The 19,651-nt window shown below is 41.8% G+C and overlaps 1 protein-coding gene across 4 annotated transcripts in view; it reads right to left on the minus strand.

Annotated features, from left to right (window-relative positions):
* Positions 1-17,878, minus strand: part of LOC144497034 (microtubule-associated tumor suppressor 1 homolog) — a 131,986-nt gene extending 114,108 nt beyond the window's left edge. For 2 of the 4 annotated variants that reach the window (XM_078217774.1, XM_078217759.1), the window contains exon 1: positions 2,519-2,877. The gene's annotated coding sequence lies outside the window, so the exon portion shown is untranslated. Of the gene's footprint in view, positions 1-2,518; positions 2,878-17,192 lie in introns of those variants that run through there. The other 2 variants (XM_078217784.1, XM_078217767.1) reach the window with 2 other exon arrangements.
* Positions 17,879-19,651: the final 1,773 nt, after the last annotated feature.

The following is a 19,651-nucleotide window of genomic DNA, read 5'->3' on the forward strand; positions in this document are numbered from 1 at the left end:
GAATCCCAATCCATACCTTCCTCCAAATCTGAAAAACAACTTTCACGAAGATGGTTTTCCTATAACTCAGCCAATACAGAATCCTACAGTGCAGGAGACAGCCATTCAGCCCATCAAGTCTGCACTGACCACAATCCCACCCGGGCCCCATCCCCATAACCCCATGCATTTACCCTAGCTAGTCCCCCTGACTTGAGCATGGCCAATCCACCTAACCCATACATCTTTGGACTGGTGAGAGGAAACCCGAGCACCTGGAGGAAACCCACACAGACAGGGAGAATGTCCAAACTCCACAGACACTGACCCAAGCCAGGAATTGAAGCCAGCTCACTGGTGCTGTGAGGCAGCAGTGCTAACCACTATGCCGCCACAGTAATATGTTCATTAGGTCTCATGAGAAGATTTAGAGTTTTGTATAGTTGGACTGCTTATTGATAATGTAACAAACTATGTATACATGTACAGGGTAGAGCGGTACCAGCTAATTCCATGCTTGCTCCTACACAGGTCTGTGCAGTCTACAACTCATCTCAGGTTGTCTCAAACTGCAGCCAGTACTGTTTCCTAGTCCCACGTTGGGATACCTTTACTGTATTCATACTGTCAATATGAATACTGCCACTTTACCTTTTGGAAGCCCTTGTACATGTTCTCTGCATTAACCTCATCCACCCTCAATTTAAACACTAGCTTTAATTCAAACGTCTCAATTATTTAATTCCTGGATCATTTTTAAAAACTTTCCCACAACTCAGATTAATCTCCAGCTGGTCTTAACCTTGCACTTTTTTTGAACAAGATATTTGTATCTGGCACCACACCACCCCTGTATCCAAGGGATAGCAAGATATATGGGCAGTGCCTCCAATTTCTTCAGTATCTTTTGCTGCATCTCGTCAGGTGCACACAGGTTGGCTAGTAGCTTCTACGACAATGTTTCCACCCCTCCAATGTTTTAAGCATGACCTCTTTCATTTTCAAGTCTTCAGTAACTTTTCACTTGGTAAATCAGATGCAATTAAGTACTTGTACCATACTTCAGCTATATCCTCTGTCCCCATGTAAAATCTTTTTGATCCCAATCAGTCCCATCTCTCGTTAGAATGACTCTGGAAAACGTTTGGATTCCCTTATTTCAGCTAACAGTACCATCTCTCCTCATACTACCCCTTTGCTTCATTTGCATCATACACCCTTTTCTTTAACTCGTCATCTTGAATTGCCTTTCAAATTATTCAAGATCTCAACTTCTCCACAGGTCAACCTAAAACAGACAACCTGAATATCATGCCCGGAAGGACAAAGGCCACCTTGTCAAATTTATGCAGAAGGCAGGAACATGACACCACCAATACCTTCAAATTTCCATCTAAACTACTAACCTTGACTTGGAAATATTCACTCCATCACGGTCAAAATACTGGAACTCTGCCCGAGGAGGTTTACCTATGCCATACTGACTAACAGGTGGCTCGAATTTGAGTGGACAATGAACATAGGCCTCGATAGTGATATGCACAAATAAATAATAAATAGCTATATATACACTACAAAGGACAGTTGGTGTCATCATCCAAAACCATTCATTGTGTGTTAATCAAGCCCTGCATAGATTTGGATGCAAATATTGTCCCCATTCCTTGTTTTTATATGAATTCTGGCTGCATTATCCCAGTGATCGAACATGAAATGTCAACAAACATCTACCCAACCACAAACAGTAATACTATATAACATCCTGAAAGGCTAAGAGGAGCATTAAAGTTACTGCAACTCATCCTGATCAAAATTTGCAAAGAAACGATGTTCATTTCAGTAAAATGTGATCCTAAAACTTGTCCAAACTAAGACAGGCGACAAGTAAAAGCTGCAGTTAAATTCTGACTATGTTGACCATATTACAACTTATTTCACTATATTATTTTGCTTGGCTCGATTCACAGCCAAAACTTTCCATACCACTTAAAAATTAGTCTTATTTGTATTACATTGTCCAGCGAAATTAAAAAACTTTTCTAAACTGCCCTTCCAATTTTTAGGTTTGGACAGCATCCCAAAGATTCTCCAATCTGGCACAAACAAATAGTTGTCTTTAAAACAGGTTGAGCAAGACTCAGGGTTGAGCCTTCTATTTAATGCTAGTTTTCGAATTGAATAGATATAGTTAGCTTTCATTCACCCTCAGTGAAATATCTGAAAAATCCTCCATTTGGGGACTAGTTACAAAAAGTTAATTCTCCAAATTTCAAATCCTTCCCTTCTCACCCTTAATCCAATTCGGATTTGTTTTGAGACAAACTATTTAAAATAATTTTGTCTGCAAACTTTGTCACTGTGACACTACAACTCAGATTCCATTCCAAAAATAGCCTTATCGTAACCTTTCATTTATGAGTTTTCCAGTTCTGATTGCGGTCTGGAACCAGTTTAAAGAAAGGTTGCTGCAATGCACTAGGAGCAACACAACTTCATTTATAACCAGGAGGAACACCAATAGAATAAAAGTCACTCTTACCATGAAACATACATCATATAATGGAATGACAGCAAGTTAGAAAAAGTCAATGAAAGCTTCCTCTGCCTGCCAGCTCCTTACTGAATACATTCATTATTCTGCAGCTTGACTTTAGCTGTTGTGTTGATTGCGACATTCTAGAAGTGAAGTTCCACTGTAAACCAAACCATCCGCTTGCATTAAAGGATCTCTCATGGGAGTGTCCTCTCTTTTGCAGATTAACTCAGCCATGCAGCAATAAGAGCAAGCATTCACTCACAGACAGTGTGGAATTTGCCAAGTCTTGGCAATCCTTCATCACAAATCTGCAGACACTTCTCTGCAGACTAGCGCTTTCCAAACATACTACACTCCTGTGCGACAGTTCAAGGTCCAATCAAGTAACTGAGCCAAAATCCAGCAGCAGCAAGCAACCGGCTGCTTTCGTCACTAAAATGGGAGTGTCTAATCAGTGAAGCCAAGTTAGTATTAACTGTTGCCTAGCAAGATACATTTAGTCAAAAGCACAGAGCACCAGCAAGTTGCTCCCTCAGAATGTAGGGACTGGAACCTTACAATAATCTCTAACTTGCAGGAGGCATCAAAGTACTGGAGAAGTGCAGTGCTCCAAATCTGGTGGCAAGAAAGACTGTCTAACAGCAACATCTTCTTGCAAGCCCAGCATCAAGATAAATCAACCTGCTCTGTCAGGTGGAACATGCCTGACAGACATGCAACTGCTCCACTTGGAATTTGGTCATGGCAGCACACAGCCTCAGGGGTCCTCTGAAAACATTCCCAGAGACTACACATTCCCAGTGATTCATGGAGGTAGAGTAGTGAATCATTGACAGCATATTTTTGGTTTTCATATTTATCTGCACGTGTGGGCTCCAAAAACTAGCATCAGTTTCAGGAGTAATTACAACAATGCTAAGTTTCAGTTTCACCATTATTGCAATTAAACTTCATACCACTTGGATCAAAATTCCTAATAAATACTTCAATGTATCTGGTCTGACTGGAGCCAGCTGATAAACAACCATCTTAATTCTATTTTGATCTTTGGGTCCTCACTGTCCACAGGGATGGTGCCAGAGGACTGGAGAATGGCGAATGTTGTTCCTCTGTTTAAGAAAGGGAATAGAAATGACCCTGGTAATTATAGACCGATTAGTCTTACTTCAGTGGTTGGTAAATTGATGGAAAAGGTCCTTAGAGATGGGATTTACGACCATTTAGAAAGATGCAGATTAATCCAGGATAGTCAACACAGATTCGTGAAGGGCAAGTCGTGCCTCACAAATTTGATAGAATTTTTTGAGGAGGTAACCAAGTGTGTGGATGAGGGTAGGGCAGTTGATGTCATATACATGGATTTTAGTAAGGCGTTTGATAAGGTCCCCCATGGTCGGCTTATGATGAAAGTGAGGAGATGTGGGATAGAGGGAAAGTTGGCCGATTGGATAGGTAACTGGCTGTCTGATCAAAGACAGAGGGTGGTGGTGGATGGAAAATTTTCAGACTGGAGGCAGGTTGCTAGTGGAGTGCCACAGGGATCAGTGCTTGGTCCTCTGCTCTGTGATTTTTATTAATGACTTAGAGGAGGGGGCTGAAGGGTGGATCAGTAAATTTGCTGATGACACCAAGATTGGTGGAGTAGTGGATGAGGTGGAGGGCTGTTGTAGGCTGCAAAGAGACAGATAGGATGCAAAGCTGGGCTGAAAAATGGCAAATGGAGTTTAACCCTGATAAATGTGAGGTGATTCATTTTGGTAGGACTAATTTAAATGTGGATTACAGGGTCAAAGGTAGGGTTCTGAAGACTGTGGAGGAACAGAGAGATCTTGGGGTCCATATCCACAGATCTCTAAAGGTTGCCACTCAAGTGGATAGAGCTGTGAAGAAGGCCTATAGTGTGTTAGCTTTTATTAATAGGGGGTTGGAGTTTAAGAGCCGTGGGGTTATGCTGCAACTGTACAGGACCTTGGTGAGACCGCATTTGGAATATTGCGTGCAGTTCTGGTCACCTCACTATAAGAAGGATGTGGAAGCGCTGGAAAGAGTGCAGAGGAGATTTGCCAGGATGCTGCCTGGTTTGGAGGGTAGGTCTTATGAGGAAAGGTTGAGGGAGCTAGGGCTGTTCTCTCTGGAGCAGAGGAGGCTGAGGGGAGACTTAATAGAGGTTTATAAAATGATGAAGGGGATAGATAGAGTGAACGTTCAAAGACTATTTCCTCGGGTGGATGGAGCTATTACAAGGGGGCATAACTATAGGGTTCGTGGTGGGAGATATAGGAAGGATATCAGAGGTAGGTTCTTTACGCAGAGTGTGGTTGGGGTGTGGAATGGACTGTCTGCAGTGATAGTGGAGTCAGACACTTTAGGAACATTTAAGCAGTTATTGGATAGGCACATGGAGCACACCAGGATGATAGGGAGTGGGATAGCTCGATCTTGGTTTCAGATAAAGCTTGGCACAACATCGTGGGCCGAAGGGCCTGTTCTGTGCTGTTCTATGTTCTATGTTCTATTGTAGTCACTTATAATTCATTTGAAGCTTTGAACTTGAAATGAATCTAGCCGTTATTGAACAATGCAAAATGTTGCAACAGCCCATTGGGTCTGGTGTAGAAATAACCTCTATTAAAAAGGCGTTTCTTGTACCACATTACATCAGACAGTAATTTGCTTCAATGCCTCCAATAGAGGTGATGTAAGATCCACCTGCTAACTAAAGAGTTCATGTGTAAAAGGTTAGGAAGCAAGTTTGTACCATCATTAAAGCAAGCATACGTCCCATGTACTTGATTAACCTGGTAGTTCGGAGTTTAAAATGATATCAAGCGGTGACTTCTCAATTGTTTTTACACTAGAAATCAATTGCAGTTTTCAACTTCCAGTACCAAGCAAGGGTAAATAGCAAAACATGCAAATGTGTTCATGAAACTGAACATGCTAGCAACATCGAAACATCAACTCCAAACTGAAGACTTAGGCTGGGTATTAAATCGAATTAGTCACAGAATCAGAATAGTTACAGCATGGAAGGCCATCATTTGGCCCCTCATGTCTATGTTGACTCTGAAGCAAAAATTCACCAAGTTCCATTCCCCCAGCTTTTCCCTGTTGCCCTATATGTTCTTCCCTTTTCAGATAATCCAATTTCCTTGAATGCACCATATACGTGCATTCTTGATCCATGAGATTTTCTAACTTCAAATAATCGACCACTGCAGACACCATATTAAAGTCACTTCTCAAAAAATCCTAATTTGAAAATGTATTCAAACCATTCAGATTAAAGTCTTAGACTGATCCCTTAGATCAAGTCCTCACCATCAAATTTGTGAAGTTAGAAGTAATCACTGTCAGTTATTTTTGCAGTGTACTGCACATAATTATGCAAACATATACAACTTCAATACATACTTCGTTTCAAGTTCTTTCAATGATTTTCTCTGCTTGGAGACATTAACCAGGTCAGCTGGAAGGCAGTCAAGGTCACTACAACAGATACCACTTTCTCCTCGTTGCAAAATGAATTTGGGGAGATGTAAAAGTGTTGAAAGTCAGTTCACCATATGGCTAAAATACCACCTTGAGGTTATATCTACATTTGATCCATTGGTTCCAGAGAAGGAACTTCGCTAAGCCAGGTGACAAATGTAACCAACCACTCAGTCGAATATACAAGTTTGCCAATCTTCATCTTAAAATGGGAGACCCGTGACCCAAGTTCCATTAAACTGTCATTCAATCCACCACACCTGTTCCAAAAAAAGTTTGGTTTCACTCCCCTGCAATTCCCCTCCGACCACCACCTCTTCTCCCCCACCCTCGTCCAGCTTCTCCACGAAACTCAAGTTCCTCATCTCCAGGAGCATTTGGGCAAATCATCTCTGCACTTCCAACACCTTTCCTCCTAAAGCATCAAGAATGGAATAAAATACTCTACTTGAGGCCTAACTACTCAATCCCTATATAGGGCAGGAGGCCACCATTTGGCCCATTGAGTCTACACCGACCACAATGCCACCCTGACCTCATCTCCATAACCCCTCATTTATCCTGTTGGCCCCCCTGACACCAAAGGGCAATTTACCATGGCCAATCCACCTAACCTGCACATCTTTGGACTGTGGGAGGAAACTGAAGCATGCAAAGGAAAACCACACAGACATGGGGAGAACGTGCAGACAGTGATCCAAGGCCGGGATTGAACCCAGATCCCTAGTGCTATGATGCAGCACTGTGCTCCCCCTAAAAAACTCAGAAGGGTATGCATTACTTGAATGGATTGCCATTTCATCTTCCCAGATTAATCAACCTTGGTATGTTGTTTAGTTTGAGTGTGTCACAAGTAGGCTTACATTAACACTGCAATGAAGTTACTGAAAATCCCCTAGTCGCCACACTGGCCCCTGTTCGGGTACACCGAGGGAGAATTTAGCATGGCCAATGCACCTATCCAGCATGTTTTTCAGATTTGTGGGAGAAAACCAGGGCACCCAGGAGGAAACCACACAGACATGGGGAGAATGTGTGGAGTCTGTACCGTGACAAGCTGGGAATCGAACCTGGGTCCCTGGCACTGAGGCAGCAGTGCTGACCACTGTGCCACTCCATGGCTCCATCAACAAACCCACAAATGCTTCAACAACCTTCTCAACTTGTACAAATTTTAAAAAAGGACAAGTGCACACACTTTCATTCTTGTACCCCCTTTACTATTGTAATTTACTTTACATTGCCTTTACCATCCTCCCAAAGTTCACTTGAATTTCTCTCCAATTTCATCTGCCAATTATGCCTATTTTACCATGTTCTTAAAGTTTGTTATTACGTGCTTCACAATAGACTACACTCTAGGTGTTATTTTATCACTAATCCACTTTGATCAACAGAACTGGGGAGGCAGTGACATAATCTGGAGACCCCAGGGAATGCTCTGGGGACCTGGGTTTGAATCCCACCATGTAAATGGTGAAATTTGAATTCAATATAAATCTGGAATCAAGACTCTGATAATGACCATGAAACCATTGTTGATTGTCATAGAAAACACAATCTGGTTCATTAATGTCCTTAAATCTGATATCCTTACCGGGTCTGGCCTAGGTGACTCCAAACCCACAGTAACGTGGTTGATTCTTTCATAACCTTGTGATCTAGCAAGCCATTTAGTTCAGCCCAGCCTGTAATGCCCACATCCTATAAACAAATAATTGAGAATGCTGCTTTGGAAATAAAGGCTGCAATTAATTTGAAAGAGTAAAGCTCTTAGATTTTATAAACAGTCTGTTTGTGGGTTTATTGCATTTTGAAATGTAGCTCAAATTGTAATTGAAAAATTGGAAAGTATCTTCAAAGTCAGATTAAAGGTGCAAAGCAGTGTTCAAGAAAAGGAGGAATTCAACAGAAGGAGGAATGCAAATACAAGGCTGGCAGTCAGAACTATGCTACCCTAAAAAGAGGATGAAACAGCAATTGAACAAGTATTTAGTGAGTGGAGATAGGGAGAGGTTTATAGTTATCAGGTGGGTATGGACTCAATAAACAAAGGAATTCAAAAATCTGACAAGATGAGCCAAAATATATGCACGATCAAAAACATGAAAAGTGAGGTAGGATTTTTTTGGGGGGGGAAGGGATACAGCTTGTATTTATGAACATAGAAAATGCCTCCAAGACACAAGCATACTTAGGTCTAGGAATTTGAAAGCACAACTGCCAATGACAAAGTTAAAAGAAATGGGGATGCTAAAGTGTGAAGAGACTCAGCAACTTCAAATTGGACTACTGCAATTTGCAAACACTAAATTACTGTCATGTTTTGATTAAAATCATAGTTGGAAGTCCCAGTACAGAAGTCTGTGTGGGATGGCATAGTGGCAAGCACGGCTTCCTCACAGCATCAGGGACCCAGGTTCGATTCCAACCTTGGGTGACAGTGTTGAGTTTGCACGTTCTCCCAATCATTGCGCAAATTTCCTCCACGGTCCAAAGATGTGCAGGTTACATGGATTAGCTATAGCAAATGTGTGGAGTTATGCCTGGATAAAATGCTCTTCTTTCACAGAGTCAGTGTAGACTCGAAGGGCTGAATGGCCTCCTCCTGTATTGCAGGAATTCTACTGAAGTGAGCATTTAATCTGAGCTAACATTGCAATGAAGGCAGAATTTGCAGTGCTATCTTTCAGGAGAAAGATGCTGGCCTGAGTCCACTTTCACATGAAAGTAAAATATCCAATTATGCTATTTAGAAGATGGCAACTGCCATTGGTGGATTCGGAGAATTTGCTGTCACATTTTTACTACATCAGCAAGAAGCATTTATTTGACCAAGTGCTTATGTATATCCCAAGAAAGTGAAGGAGCTGAATATCCTTCATTTGCCATATAAAGAAAATTTCAGGCAAGATTGTGATTTATATTATCCAGAGTCAGAAATTTGTAGTAATTGAGCCAAATGCCAGTTTCCCCATCAAACACCTTTGATTGTGACATGTGGCTTACAGCTAGACAGTCTACACCTTGGAACCTTCAACACTGGCCTGGATTGAACAGCAGGTTTAACAACCCACTGACCACTTTGCATAAGGAAACTCTTACTCCACCAAGTTCACAGGGACATCTCCCCTGTGGCCTTAATAACAATACTATTGTGCACATGTATACAGGATGCCACAATACTCACCACTACAGGACTGTCCATACATCAATGCAACAATGTATCTTTTCACATCATTTGGTGATACCTGAAAAAGTTGACTTGGGTGTCAGCTCGTGCCTAAAAGTATGATTAACTCCTAGGAACCACAAGACAAAACAAAGTGGCAACAGGAGTGAAACCCAAGCATTACAAATGGAATAAATCCCAAATTAAGTTAAGAAAAAGAAAAATCAACTCTACTTAGCAGCAGAGGGGAAAAAAGTAAATGATGCGAAAATGAAATGTCCACCACATCAAATGCACAGTTTAAACTGATGAATATGATAGAAGCACAAAGAGGGCAGTTTGGCATTCAGTCTTTTAAGGGTCAACCATCAGATCCACCAATGTGAATTGCAAAGCTGGACGATGAACCAGATGAGCCTGCAAATGTAAATTCAAGGAAACAAATCAGCTCATTTGGAGTGCACACCCTCAAGTACAAAGTTCTGATGGAGCACATCCTAACCAATATAACAGGTTCTTGACACGATCAAACACACATTGCGAACTGAAGATGTCAACTATCCAAATGTCTAGAATTCAGTTAAGGGAAAGGCAACAGGATGGTGCAGTGAAATGGCAAAGAAAGAATGCACACCATAGGGGACAATGTGTAAAAGCTATTGACAACCACAAGTTCACAGCCAAATGGAAATGTCCCACATACAGATCAAACTGCAGTACTTGTGGAAAGCCTAATCATTGGGAAAAGTAAAAAACCAAGAGAACAAGAAAAAGTCACCAAACCATGAAAAGGGTTTGAATGGTACAATAGGCTGACAATGGCAATGTCCAGATGCAACCATTCCTAAAGAAATTCACAACCAGGGATGAGAAATAAGTGGGCTTTATGCCAGAACAAGCAGAATGTTGCTTAGACCAAACTTTGCTGAGAAATTAAGAAAATAGCTATCCAAGGAAAGAACAGAACACAAGAAATAGGAGCAGGAGTAGGCCATCTAGTCCCTCGAGCCTGCCCCGCCATTCAATAAGATCATGGCTGATCTGAAGTGAATCAGTTCCATTACTCGACTGCTCCCCTTAATTCCCTTACCGATCAGGAATCCATCTATCTGTGATTTAAACATATTCAACGAGGTAGCTTCCACCACTTCAGTGGGCAGAGAATTCCAGAGATTCACCACCCTCAGAGAAGAAGTTCCTCCTCAACTCTGTCCTAAACTGACCCTCCTTTATTTTGAGGCTGTGCCCTCTAGTTCTGGTTTCCTTTCCAAGTGGAAAGAATCTCTCCACTTCTACCCTATCCAGCCCCTTCATTATCTTATATGCCTCTATAAGATCACCCCTCAGCCTTCTAAACTCCAACGAGTACAAACCTAATCTACTCAATCTCTCCTCAATCTACACCCCTCATCTCTGGTATCAACCTGGTGAACCTTCTGTGCACTCCTTCCAAGGCCAATATATCCTTTCACAAATAAGGGGGCCAATACTGCACACAGTATTCCAGCTGCGGCCTCACCAATGCCCTGTACAGATGCAGCAAGACATCTCTGCTTTTATATTCTATCCCCCTCGTGATAAATGCCAACATCCCGTTTGCCTTCTTGATCACCTGTTGTACTTGCAGACTGGGTTTTTGCGACTCATGCACAAGGACCCCCAGGTCCTTTTGCACAGTAGCATGTTGTAATTTTTTCCATTTAAATAATAATCCAATTTGCTATTATTTCCTCCAAAGTGAATAACCTCGCATTTGCCAACATTATACTCCATCTGCCAACATTATACTCCATCTGCCAGATCCTCGCCCACTCACTCAGCCTATTCAAATCTCTCTGCAGACCTTCCACTTCCTTCACACAATTCACTTTCCCACTTATCCTCATGTCATCAGCAAACTTTGTTACCCTACACTCAGTCCCCCTCCTCCAGATCATCTATGTAAATAGTTGAGACCCCAGTACCGATCCCTGCGGCACGCCACTAGTCACCATCTGCCAACCAGAAAAGCACCCATTTATTCCGACTCTCTGCTTCCTGTTGGATAGCCAATCCCCAATCCACACTAACACCCTACCCCCAACTCAGTGTGCCCCAATCTTCTGCAGCAACCTTTTGAGGCACCTTATCGAATGCCTTTTGGAAATCCAAAAACACCACATCCACCGGTTCCCCTCCGTCAACTGCACTAGTCACGTCTTCATAAAAATCCAGTAAGTTCGTCAAGCACGACTTTCGCCTCATGAATTCATGTTGCATCTGCTTAATCAAACCATTCTTATCCAGATGGCCTGCTATTTCTTCTTTAATGATGGATTCCAGCATTTTCCCCCAACTACAGACGTTAAGCTAACTGGCCTGTAGTTACCTGCCTTTTGTCTACTTCCTTTTTTAAACAGCAGCATAACAGTAGCCGTTTTCCAATCAGCCGGCACTACCCCAGAGTCCAGTGAATTTTGATAAATAACCACTAACACATCTGCTATTACCTCTGACATTTCTTTCAGTACCCTGGGATGCATTCCATCCAGGCCCGGGGACTTGTCCACCTTCAGTCCCATTAGTCTGCCAAGCACTGCCTCTCTAGTAACAATAATTGTATTGAGTACCTCTCCTCCTACCAACACTCGATCATTAACATTCGGTAAACTATTTGTCTTCCACCATGAAGACCGACAAAAAACCAAAGTCTCAGCCATTTCCTCATTTTCCACTAGTAAATCTCCCCTCTCGTCCTTCAAGGGTCCAACATTCACTCTAGCCACTATTCCTTTTTATATATATATTTGTAAAAAAAAATTTTTATGTTTAGAGCTAGTTAGACAAAACAATGTCATGTTGCTAACATATGGAATAGATTCAAACACCAGAAATGATAAATAAGAGTAGATGAAGGAATGATGTGAATTGCATGTTCTAAGTCACAGAAACAGATAGTCCTGTTATTGTGGGGTTGAGCATTTGTTTAGTGTTACAGCTATCAGTAAACCATGAGATGAAGGAGGTACATGAACTCAAAGGACCCCTGCAATCAGAGGCATGGAAGATTTGGTCCAAATGTATCCTGAGTGTTGGATAAGATGGTGAGAGTCTTTGATCTTCGTAGATCTAAAGAAACCATTGATTCACCCCCCACAAAGTATCAATAGAACTAAATTGAAAGCTCAGGAGCACCCAAGCAATGAGAAAGCCAATTGCCGGAGTCACAAGAAGTCCATCATAGGTATAAACAGAGGATATGAAAGAGAAACTGTATTCTGTGCAGTTGGCAAAGGAAGAATCCAAGAGGGAGATCCTGAGCCTCAGTTCAAAACATGAACAGCATGCTTCAAATCAATGAACTTGAAAAAGACAGTACTGAGTTCTGATAGCAAGTTATTCAACTTAGATACAGTTTAATACCTCATGTACTTAAAGGGCTATAGCACCAGGGATCAGAGTTCAATTTCAGTGATTGTGTTTTGCATGTTCTCCTCCCACAGTCCAAAGATATGCAGGTTAGGTGGATCGGCCATGTTAAATTGTCCCTTAGTATTCCAAGATGCGTAGGTTCAGGGATCAGCAGGGTAACACAATAGGGCCTGGATAAGATGCCCTGTCAGAGTCGGTGCAGCCCAATAGCTTCCTTCTGCACAGTAGGGATTTTATGAACTCAATTTACTGGACAGCAGTAAAAGTGCAAGAAATGCTGAGAACTACGAAGTGGGCAAAACTAGTGGAAAGCAGCCAAGTGATTGAAGGAGAAACACTACAGAAATCATAATGCAGATTGAGGTGAAGTGCTGCCAGGCCAAAGACTGACTGCAGCAAGTGCATTCGCACAGAAGAGGCTGCCCAACATTTCAACACTCAAGCAATAGCATAATGTTAAGCAATTAAACTAAATTACCACAAGTTTAAACTTAACCGTAGACTTCAATCAATGGAAAAAATTACTTTATGTCGATGCATTTATCATCTTATGACTCATTAAGTGTAACTATATTGTTATGTGCACGTATATACTCAAGTATCCAGGATGTCACGTTACCTAGAACAGTACTGGAGTTTGTGCACCGCCAATACCTCATTCCACAGCACAAGATCTGGGAAATATGCTGCAGAGGAGTTGAAGTGTAATTAAATTGAGCTTCAAGATAACACCAGTTGCAACTAGGGTTTATACTCCAAAAGAAGCAGAGGCTATGAGGTTTAAACTGATCACCAGTAATCAAAAATCCTTTGCCCAAAGGGCTGTCAGATGTTTTTTCTTATAACCATCAAGAGTGAATGGGTGAGTGGTGTGGGTGGGAGGGAGTAGTGGAAGTAAACATGTCTGGTAAAAAAAGTCAGCTGCAATAAAAATTGGGTTAAACAATTAATGGCGGAGTTACAATGAGAAGAATTGAATTCATGGAAATGTGAATAAGTACATAAATGGGATAAATGTATCTGCAAAAAGTATTTGCAGATGGTCAAGTAGGATTTATGTACTTGCATAGGAAACCAAATAGTTACTAACATGGCAGTGTTGTTTACTGTAGCACAAATCTCCCCACCACCCCCAAAAGTCTTTAGTGCCTGGTACTCCAAACAAATTGAATACATTTAGAAAGGGAGAAAGGTTGGATGAATAATACTTGCAGAGAAACACTAGCACATGCCTTCATTCCCCCTCTACAACAAATGGAATATACAAGGGAGGGAAAATATTTAACTACAAAACAGAATTGGAACTTGAGTTAGTCATTAGTCACAAGTTAATTCCAAATACCCCAAATAAAAAAAACAATAAATTTGATGTTTTATTTCTTGACAGTCTTCAATATGTACCAGTTGGAAAAAAAACTGCCTCAAATATTCAAAGACTAAATAAAAAGTTCCAGTAACTGTTTAATTCAATGTTCTAACTGGTGAAATGTTGTTCATTACAAAAAATGCACCAACATAACTTGCACATGAATTACTATAATCGTAATTGCATCCTGTTTATTGAATCTCCATGCTCAATATTTCTAAATAGATATTACAATTCCAAATGATGTTGCTATCAGACAAGCCAGATCCCAACATATTTTTGCTTAGATACATGGATGAAAAGTTACAGGATTGCCGATGAACTAGAATAAAACATTAAAAGATCTCCTTCATCCGAACTATACCTTATAGATACACAGATTTGTAACGATAACAGGAAGTTACAGAATCTATACTACAAATGATCATAGCAAATACACACCCCATCTAAAACAAGCAGCAAAATGTGGTCAAACATCACACGCTGAAACAAGTGGCAAATGCCACAGAATGCAAGTTCTGTCGATTTTTCATCTCATTATGAAGTGCTTCAAAAGGTTAGTCATGACATGAATCAATTCCAACCTCCCAGATTGTCTGGATCCATTGCAGTTCTCCCATCACCACAACAGATTCACAGCAGATGCCATTTCCCTGGCCCTACACTCAACCCTGGAACACCTAGATAATAAGACACTTATGTCAGACTCCTATTTATTGACTACAGCTCAGCCTTCAACACCATTATTCCTAGAAAACTGCTCTCCAAACTGTGTGGCCTGGGGCTCAACTCCTCCCTCTGCAACTGGACTTCCTAACCCACAAAACTGCAAGTAATGAAAGGCAGCAACACCTCTTCCACAATCACCCTTAACACTGGTGCCCACAAGGCCATGTCGTCAGCCCCTTACTCTACGCTTTATACATCTATGACTGGCCAAATTCCCCTCAACTCGATTTTCAAGTTTGCTGAAAGTCAGTCAGAGCTCAAACAATGATGAGATGGAGTACAGGAAAGAGATAGAAAATCTGGTGAACTGGTGCAAAAACAGTCATCTTTCCCTCAATGTCAATAAAACGAAGGCGATAGTCATAGACTTCAGAAAGCATATTGGGGGACATGCCCTTATCTACATCAATGGGGATGAAGTGGAAATGGTGGAAGCTTCAAGCTTCTAGGTGTCAAGATCACCAACCTGTCCTGGTCCCCCAATGCCAACGCTATAATCAAGAAAGCCCACCAAGACCTCTACTTTCTCAGGAGGGGAAGGAAATTTGGCATGTCTGCTACAACTCACCAACTTTTACAGACACCACAGAAAGCATCCTTTCTGCTTGCATCATTGCAAGCCGAAAGGATGCTTTTTCACAATGCTTTGTAGTTTATTGCAGTCTTGGTCAGAGTATGGCTCCTGCTCTGACCAAGACCGCAATAAACTACAAAGCGATGTGAACGAAGCCCAGTCCATCATGCAAATCAGCCTTTCATCCATTGACTCATCTACACTTCACACTGCCTCAGAAAAGCAGCCAGCATAATCAAGGACCCCACGCATCCAGGACATACTCTTTTCCACCTTCTTCTGTTGGGAAAAAGATACAATGTCAGAGGTCAAGAACAGCTTTTTCCCTGCTGCCATCAGACTTTTGAATGGACCTACCTTGCATTAAGTTGATCTTTTTCTACACCCTAGCTATGACTGTAACACTACATTCTGCACTCTCGTTTCCTTCCCTATGAACAGTATGCTTGTATACTGTCAGTATAGCACACAATACTTTTCACTGTGTACCAATATATGCAACAATCAAATTTTTTTAAAAAAATCAGTTCCCCCCCATGCTCATCACAGAGCCAACTAGTCTCTAGAACTCAACTTTTAAAGGCTTCTAAACACCACTCTTGAAAAACACCTTGGAATCTTCTCCAAGCCTTTTTCTTGGACATCTTCACCAAGAATGCTCCTCCAGGTTTCAACCTCTTATTTCACTATTCTTCTAGTATAGATTACTAGATTTGGTTCAAACTGGCCCTCCACAGACTCTCGTACACAGCTGTGTCAAGATACCATTGCTTCACAGGCCCACAAGGAATCACCAAACTGCTGACTAAGATGCCTACCTTCTCAAAATCAACATCCCTAGGTTTGTACCTTGCAACCCTGTCTTTTTTACTTTTACTCAAGTGAACAGGATGGTGTTCAGATTTTTGTTCCTTTAACTTCAATCTTGCTGGAACTCCGTCCCATTCCCTGGTTTCTCAGTTAAATGACTTGCATGGGATTGCAATTCTGAGGGGCAGCCAGCAGAGATGGTGTTGTGAGTATGTTTTTTTTATACTTTCCCAATTCAATCAAATCAAATTCAATTCAGTGTCTCAACAAGTTGAGACACTTCCGATCCAGGCTGACAAGACAGGGCAGGCGACTAAACCACCCTGTCCTGGGCCCGATCTACATGAGCCAGGCTGATTGGAGAAGGGGGAGGATCCTCCTCCAAGACTTGGGCTCATTTGCATCTTAGCCAAAAGGCCGAGATGCCACTTTTAAAAATTGCTTCATATGAAACATATGAAGCCTCAGCGTAACCTAATGACCTCAACCAAGTGCAGATCCGATACTACACTTGATCTTAGCCAAAAGGCGGTGTTGTGAGTATGTTGCATGTTTTGGGTGCTTCCACCACTCCCACTCACCTCCCCTAGTAACATCCAACCTGTCCCATGGTCAATGCGCGTGTTATTTTTGGTCACCCTGACCTCCAATCTCATGAGACCCCTATACAACTAAACCAGCGCAATGGAACAAGTTATTCATTAACTGGGTCAGTGCAAGTAATGGTTATTTCCCCACCCCTAATTATTTTTGAAGTTTTCCCTTCCCTATTAGTTCATTCATAAATTGCGTATGCTTATATTACAAATCACAGACGTATTAGTAGCTTTTAAGGATACAAGACTGTAAACCTCCAAACGAAACGCATCAAGAAATACGGCTTAGTCTGCCTACGTGAACATTTCTATAAACCTACAACTCAATAAATCAAATCAACTGTTCCAAAAGATTAGTTTATCAGCACTTGGGCGGGGAGAGGGGGGGTGGAAAGAAGTAGCGGTCGCCGAACAACAAATCCCACCCGTATAAATAGATTTAACAATGTGAAAATAATTTAATAGAATCTGCCTTAGTGCAGCTATAGATAAACTTATCACAACAACGATTTGGTACAAAATCTTACATGATCCAGTAACGAAGTAACTTGCCGAACAATAACCAACACAGGCTGAAGACAACTCACTGAAATGAAGCCTAGGACAAAGTTCAGTTACCGTGTAACAACCAGAGGAATCTTGGCAGCTGTTGGGAAACCAATCCTTTCCCATACGTAAACACCTCGTGGAATGTGACCCTGTGCTTTAAACATTTTCTACCAAGGGCAAATTGCGAGATCTTTTTTTTCTTCTGAAAAGCGTGTCCCCTCGTCCAGCCATTAATAAAACGAAAGTGGCAATAAACACAGTTAATACTGCTCACGTTTTACTCGGAGTGAAAACCTTAAGTAAAAGTATTATCACTCGCATGAAGTGCAATTTTGCCCAGTGTCAACTCTTATTGGGGGTATAAGAGTTTAAAATTATTCCTAAAGTTCACTCACTCAATGTGAATGGGTTGGAGGATGAAGAGAGAAATGTATTCACTCGGTATGTTGATATTGAGAAATGTTTCACTTGTTACGGGAAGTGTTTAGACAATCCATTTATTCTCCACTCGGCACGCACTTGTTGCCAGGGAATTGAAGGCCGGTAAATGTGGAATCAGCAGCTGATGGCCCGGTGTGCAGAGCAGTTCCAGCTGGTTTTCCCGGGCTTCCAACTGCCCGAATTAGCAGCAAGGCCACACCTGGTGACGGGGCTTTTAGACCCCGCGCTCGCTCGCAGCGCTGCGAGTTGGCGTTTTTCCTCCTGTCACAAGAACTAAAACTCCCAACATCGCCCTGTGCAGCCCAACCCACCATTTCAATCTGAATAAGGTACGCGGGGGCGGGTTAAGTGTTTAAAAAAAAACATCGAGAGTTTAAAAACAAACTTGGAACGCCCAACTAACAATTATACCTGCACCTTTTCACACCCTAAACCATAACAGAGAGGAATTCTGCGCTTCACTTCAATCTATTAGTGAAGTCCCTCTGTGCCAAGCAGAGCCGTTTCATCCGCACCCCTCAGAAAACTGTGGCCGGCGTCTCCAGTCATTCCCAGCCTGCCATCTACGTGGCTCTCTTTAACTTATCGAGCGGCACAATTCTATCTTGTTCACGGTGTTAAATTACAGTCAAACTGCAACGTGCAAAATTCAAACCTCGAAATGTAAGGTTCTGATCAGATGTTTTGTTAACTAACCTGGCAACGCAAAATAAGTGACAATCGTTTATTTTGTTTGACGAATGTGATCTATTTTGGTATGTATCATTCTTCATAAACACATGTTTTGAAGAACTCTCATAATTACTGCCAACATTCCCCGCTGCTGGCAAGCATGTCATCAGATGAAAGATAAATGTAGCTAGAAACTTGGCGATGAAATTGCCCATTAACCAAAACTATTAACTTCCAACACACAGCTCCGTTCCGATCTTACTAATCCTGTCGAAATTGACTTGCTGGACATTCTTGCACCTCTTAATTCGATATATTCATAAAGCTTGTATCAACATAAAATCATAGAAACAACATTAATTTCAAATATCACAATACCTAGGCCCAAACCTACACTTACCATGCACTGTTGCATATTAAATAAACATTTCCTGTGAACTACTCGTCTACCAGTTACCAAGAGCAGTTAAATTGGACTTTCTCCACATCAGCTGTCAGACCTGCTGAGTTTTTCTAGCATTTTATTTTTAATTTGTCTATTTTAGGCATCTGGATTTTTGTTTTTCATCCTGCATTACAAGTTTGTCTTGTGAAACTTTGCACAACACAAACTTTCATCTGTTCCCCTCCTGAGGTTTTTCCTGGAACAGGTGGCTAGCCCTTGCCAGAGATTTGTATCTTGAAGGGATGCCATTCCACATCAAGCATGGTTGATCAAGAGACTTAAAATATCAAATCAAAATGTGACTAAGGGGGTTGATAATGCACCTCAGTCCCTGCGCATTCCACAGTGTTGCAAAAAGGGCAGATCGCTTGGGAGTCCGTGAACCAACTTAACCTTTTGTACAGAACTGCTGTATGCACTACCCTCCACCCCAGGTCTCCAAGTTAGTGGGGGAGGGGGCCTTCAATGGGGATCTTCGCCGCCAGATGGCAACAGAGCCCCCGCCGAGATGTATCCAGGTGACAGGAGAGGAAGTGGTAGTGGAAGGTGTGCAGCAGCAGCCTGTATTGGAAACACCTCTGTGCAATGACAAAGGGCACGCTGGGCCTTTCTGCAAGGTGGCTCAAGCTGTGGGGCACCTGACCCAGGAAGGGGGGGGTCTTGGTTTTTGATTTGATTTATTATTGTCACATGTATTAGCATACAGTGAAAAGTATTGTTTCTTGCGTGCTACACAGACAAAACATACCATTCATAGAGAAGGAAATGAGAGAGTGCACAATGTAGTGTAGTGTCATGTGGAATGTAGTGTAGGTTTGGGGCCAATGTGAAATTCCATCCATGATGTGGAGATGCCAGCGTTGGACTGGGGTAAACACA

Source organism: Mustelus asterias, chromosome 1 (genome assembly GCF_964213995.1).
Source record: "Mustelus asterias chromosome 1, sMusAst1.hap1.1, whole genome shotgun sequence".
Classification (NCBI taxonomy): Eukaryota; Metazoa; Chordata; class Chondrichthyes; order Carcharhiniformes; family Triakidae; genus Mustelus; species Mustelus asterias.